At 41.5% G+C, this 6,007-nt stretch overlaps 1 protein-coding gene across 11 annotated transcripts in view; it reads left to right on the forward strand.

Moving 5' to 3' along the window:
- The window catches only part of PDE4D (phosphodiesterase 4D), a 1,583,646-nt gene that overhangs the window by 1,260,225 nt on the left and 317,414 nt on the right, over positions 1–6,007 (forward strand). The gene's annotated exons all lie outside the window — the stretch shown is intronic.

The following is a 6,007-nucleotide window of genomic DNA, read 5'->3' on the forward strand; positions in this document are numbered from 1 at the left end:
CAACTAACACTTTCACAGTTTGGCAAAATCATCTAACACAAAGCCTGTTTTATATTAAAGTGTTGAATGTCTCATGTAATTTACTGAATACTGTATTAGATTGAAAACCAGAATGGTTGTGTGGGTAGAGAATGGTCCTAAGGGTATTGGTTGTTTTTGCTCATGATCAGATGGCTGACTGGGAGCCATGGCCCACCATCATGAGAGACTGTCATACCACATGTTGCTAGCCCAGGAAAAAGATCAAAATTCAAAATTTCAGGTACAGTTGTTACTGAATGTTTATTTCTTTAGCACCACTGTAAAGCTGAAAAATCATAAGTCATATCTTATAAGACCTCGTAGCTTGGGAACCTTATATCTTATAAGCAGCTGCCCCTCAGGGAAAGCACAGATTTTTCTTTCAAATATCAAGGAAAATACAGAGAATTTTATGATTTTAATTGATCACTGCTTGTCAAAGTGTCAAAAATTGATCACTGCTTTTAATCTCACTTTCTTACCCATGAAGAGGTATGTGTCCCTAGCTGTGTGGCCTAACTCTCTAATTGTACTGTAGCTCAATTTCCACATCTGTAAATGAGGATAACATACAGAGTAGGACTAAATGCTATATCTGTTATTGTTAGTCTGAAACTTCCTCTAATCTGACAGGAAAGATCAAAACCATTCATTAGGTATGTAATAAACTATGTGGCAGTTCTTTAAATGCTATCAGGATATCCCACACCAGAAGAACTGGGAGTTAGATGTTGATTAGGTATTCTTTCTCAAAATACCTGCCATTAATTAACTGAGAAATGCATTCCATTCTCTGTCATTTGTCAAAGCTCTATGACTCCTGGCTTATTATACAAAAAAAAAAAAAAAAAAAAAAGGAGAACTATCGTCAAGGAGGAAGTAAGATCAGTGGCAGCCAAAATTCCACATGTGCTTTCATCTTACTGCCTTCCAAGAGGCTGAGATCAGACACCGCATCGGGGCGTCTGCTTTGGTTTGAGGACTAACTGGGTCCTGAGACCACCATCATTGCAGAGGACCTGGAAATATCAGAAGGTAGAAGGAATAGCTTCTGGTGGGCCTGTCTGCTCTCAGCTCTGAGAATATCCAGCTGCATAACCTCAAGGGAGCAACATGGGAAAAATATTAAGGAAATTCTTTGGACGTGAGAGCTTTGCGTTTCCTATGAGCAACACATCTTCCGCCCTTCCCTCGCCCGCATCCTCATTGTCCTCACATCATGTCTTCCTGCTCATTCAGTGCCTAGGCCCAGTGAGCCAGAGCCTCAAGGTGTTTATGAATATTAAAAAAACAGAGAGAGATTAGGTCAGACTGAAATTGACTGTGTCTGCAGAGTCACGTTATTCTGCAGAGACTGAAAGTGGGATGGACTTAAAATATGTCTCCTTAATGAAAAGGCTGTTGGGAAAGCCTGCTTGTACCCTGCCTAGGTGCTGCTATCTAAGTGCGGCAACGTGCTAATTGATTTCCGTGAAGAGTTATTAAAAAAAAAAAAAAAAAAGCATTGACTGGCTTCCCTCCCACTGACTGATGGAGGCAGATGACACATGCTCGCTGGCCCTGTTTGCCTTCTCTCATCAGTGCTGTGAAGGCAGCTGCTTATAGAGGTCCAGAATGGGGTCTTCCCAGAACCTTCCTTGGATTGGGCTCCCCATCATGCCAATTGCTCCCCACCAAGCCAACGGGTGCTCTCAAAGTCTATGGAAGCACCAAGAAATGTTTTCGTTGGCTGAGATGTGCACTCTCCTGCTAGAGGCAGCTGGTATGTGAAGAGGGAATGTCACCAACTGCTGGGTCTCAAATTATCAGCCTGCTCTGACAGCTGAGTGAACGATGGCACATGCCTGTCGTCTAGCACCAAGGCCATGACCAGTGTTGCTTGAGTGACCACAGTTTCAATCCCTAAAGTAGACTTGGAAATATTCCACTGAGACCTGAAGGCAGCACTTGAGCCTGGCATCCGATTTTGGAGTTAAGTGTCTAAAAATGGGCTTTCTTATTCCTTTACCTCTGCGTTTGAACTGTGGTGCTGGAGAAGACTCTTGAGAGTCCCTTGGACTGCAAGGAGATCCAACCTGTCCATTCTGAAGGAGATCAGTCCTGAGTGTTCATTGGAAGGACTGACACTAAAGCTGAAACTCCAATGCTTTGGCCACCTCATGTGAAGAGTTGACTCATTGGAAAAGACTCTGATGCTGGGAGGGATTGGGGGCAGGAAGAGAAGGGGATGACAGAGGGTGTGATGGCTGAATGGCATCACTGACTCGATGGACATGGGTTTGGGTGGACTCCAGGAGTTGGTGATGGACAGGTCGGCCTGGCGTGCTACGATTCATGGGTTCGCAAAGAGTCAGACACGACTGAGCGACTGAACTGAACTGAACTGATGAACAGAGGGGCCTGGTGGGCTACAGTGCGAGGGGTCTCAAGTGTTGGACACGGCTTAGCAACTAAACCACCACCACCATGCGTAAAGCAGCAGATGTTTTCATAGAGGGGAGAAAGGCGGGTATTTATTATGGCATCTGTTTACCTTAGACCAGCCACCATGACAAGTTCACAGCCATTGTCAGTTGGTGAAGATTGCTTCCTCCATCCACAGCTGAACTGACACTAACCACATTCTAGACTTCATTATGCACAGCTGTCCTGTGGATAAGTTCATTGATAGTGTTGCTTAGTTGCTAGGTCATGCTGGACTCTTTGTGACTGCATGGACCCTGCCAGGCTCCTCTGTCCACAGGCTTTCCCAGGCAAGAATACTGGAGTGGGTTGCATTTCCTTCTCCAGAGGATCTACCTGACCCAGGGAAAAAGCCCATGTCTCCTGCTTTGGCACGTGGATTCTTTACCACTGAGTCACCAGGGAAGCCCAGATAAGTAGGGCTTAAAAGTAGGACATAGGTGGTTTTTAAAAGTTAACTAGAGATAACTTTTCCTCTTCCACATAAGTCAGGATTATTTCCGCACTTCTTCTGCATGTAGACATATATACATTCTGAAATTAGTGCCGCAGTCAAATTAATGAACACTTCCATCACCTCATAGTTACCTCTGTTTTTTTGATGTGTGTAGTAAGATCACTTAAAATCTATTTTTTTAGCGAATGTTGGTATATAATACAGCACTTTCAATGTTCACTGTGCTATACATTAGATCTCCAGAACTCATTTATCCTATAACTGAAAGTGTGTACCCTTAGATCAAAATCTACCCATGTTCCCCACTCCCCAGTCCCTGGTTACTACTATTTCTACTTTCTATGAGTTTGTTGTTTTTTTTTAATTCCACGTATGAACAAGATTACACACTATTTGTCTTTTTCCGTCTAGCTTATTTCACTTACCATAGTGCCCTCCAAGTTCATCAGTTCAGCTCAGGTCAGTCGCTCAGTCGTGTCCGACTCTTTGCGACCCCGTGAGGCGCAGCACGCCGGGCCTCTCTGTCCATCAACACTATATCCAATGGCAGGGCTTCCTTACTTCATATAGCTGAATAATATTCCGTTGTGTTTATATGCCCCACTTTCTTGATCCATTCATCAGTAGATGGGCACTTAGCTTGTTTCCGTATCTTGGCTCTGGTAAGTAATGCTTCAATAAACACGGGAGTGCAGATCTATCTTCAAGATAGTGATTTCATTTCTTTTGGATGTATACCAAGTAGCAGGATTGTTGAGTCATGTGATGGTTCTATTTTTTGAGGAACCTCTATACTGTTTTCCATAATGGCTGCACAAATTTACATCCCCACACAAGGGTTTTGTTTTCTCCACACCGTTGCCAACATTTTTTTTTTCTTTTTGATAAAAGTTATCCTGATAGGTATATCTCATTGTGGCTTTGATATACATTTCCTTGATAATTAGTGATGTTGAGTACCTCTTTATATACCTATTGGCCTTTTGTATGTCTTCTTTTGGAGGTTCTTTAATCAGATTATTTGGAGTGCTTTTTGTTGTTGTTGTTGTTTTTGCTATTAAATTGCCTGAGTTCCTTATGTATTTGATATTAATGCCTTATCAGATCTGTGGTTTGCAAATATTTTCTCCCACTCCGTAGGTTGTCTTTTCATTTTGTTGATGATTTCCCTTGCTGTGCAGAAGCTTTTCAGTTTGATGTAGTCTCATTTACCTGTTTTTGCCTTTACAGCCTGTACTTTGAGTGCCATGTCAAACAAATCATTGCCATGACCAATGTCAGGAAGATTTTTTTTCCCCATCATCTGCTACTTAAGCTATCTCTGCAACAAAAAAATACAGTTAATGTTCAGAGAAAGAACCCAGGTAATATCTTTTAAAAGGAGTAGTTTTAGTGATCAGAAATGTGTAAAGAAAAAGTTACTTTCCAAAATTTCATAAACTTTGTGGTTATACTGTTTCCAAATCTCTAATATCTTTATGATTACAAAGCTCTATAGCTCTGAAATTACAAGCCTTCATAATGTGGAAGTTTGGGCCATTATTTTTATTTTTTTTGCAATCCAATATTTAAGTGATTGTGAAAAGTCTGGAAACTTTTTACTCTTCTTTGTTCTCTCATTTCATTTTCATTCTTTCCCTCTTTCTCTTTTTAACATTCAGAGCACCTCAGAATTCCCTCTTATTCCTACTCAACAAAATGGAGATCAAAATCACCAAAATGTCTACCCCCCACCCCATTCATCAGTTCACAGTGGGGTTTTTCTTTTCTAAGCATTCAGAGAGAGAAGGAGTCAAAAAGGCCCTTTACTGGTCTCAGACGTCTGAAGACAATCTGTCCTTTTTATCTGCCCCTGTTAAAATACTTGCTATAAATAACTGGAGATTTAGGGACCATTCTGACATGTCTGGCTTTTCAACACTGTTGACTAACAACCGACCTAATATGCCTCTGTGGTGGCTCCAGGCTTGTTATTTGGTAGTGGTGGTGGCAGGGGCAGGGGGGTGGTATTTGTTTTTTTTTTTCCTTAAGACAGTTAAACCTTGTTAGAAAGGAGACATGACTCAGTCATTAAATCTGAATTTAAGATTTATTGTTGATTGATTTTCAATATCTTTAGTATGTGCATGTTTTTGAGTTGGCCAGAAATAGTGAGAGACTTATTTTGGTGAGCTCCAACATCACTGCAGATGGTGACTGCAGCCATGAAATTAAAAGACGTTTGCTCCTTGGAAGAAAAGCTATGACCAACCTAGAGAGCATATTAAAAATCAGAGACGTTATTTTGCCAACAAAGGTCCGTCTCGTAAGGCTATGGGTTTTCCAGTAGTCATGTATGGATGTGAGAGTTGGACTATAAAGAAAGCTAAGCATGGAAAAATTGTTGCTTTTGAACTGTGGTGTTGGGAGAAGACTCTTGAGAGTCCCTTGCACTGCAAGGAGAGCAAACTAATCAATCCTAAAGGAAATCAGTCCTGAATATTCGTTGGAAGCACTGATGCTGAAGCTCCAATACTTTGGCCACCTGATGCAAAGAACTGACTCACTGGAAAAGATCCTGATGTTGGGAAAGATTGAAGGCAGGAGAAGGGGGCGACAGAGGATGAGATGGTTGGATGGCATCACCAACTCAATGGACGTGGGTTTGCGCAAGCTCTGGGAGCTGGTGATAGACAGGGAAGCCTGGTGTGCGGCAGTCCATGGGGTGGCAAAGAATCGGATGTGACTGAGCGACTGAACTGAACTGAAAAAGTTCACTTGGATGTTGCCTAATATTGTGCAGAAAAACCCAAACAAACTTTTGGGCCAACTCAATATTAAGTATATGTCAAGTGCACACACATATATATGTGTTTATGTATTTGGCACGTTGGTTCACACCATCAGAAAATATACTGATTTCAGAATAACACTAATTTAGATCCAGGCAAATAAATTTACATTTCCATTTCTTCTAGAAATAACATTTGCCTGCCAGCATATCATGTATTCATAATGACTCCCTTCACACACACACACACACATCCCCCACACAAAGTGTAAAGTGTCTTTTTGGTTCATCTAATA

Source organism: Ovis canadensis, chromosome 16 (genome assembly GCF_042477335.2).
Source record: "Ovis canadensis isolate MfBH-ARS-UI-01 breed Bighorn chromosome 16, ARS-UI_OviCan_v2, whole genome shotgun sequence".
Classification (NCBI taxonomy): domain Eukaryota; kingdom Metazoa; phylum Chordata; class Mammalia; order Artiodactyla; family Bovidae; genus Ovis; species Ovis canadensis.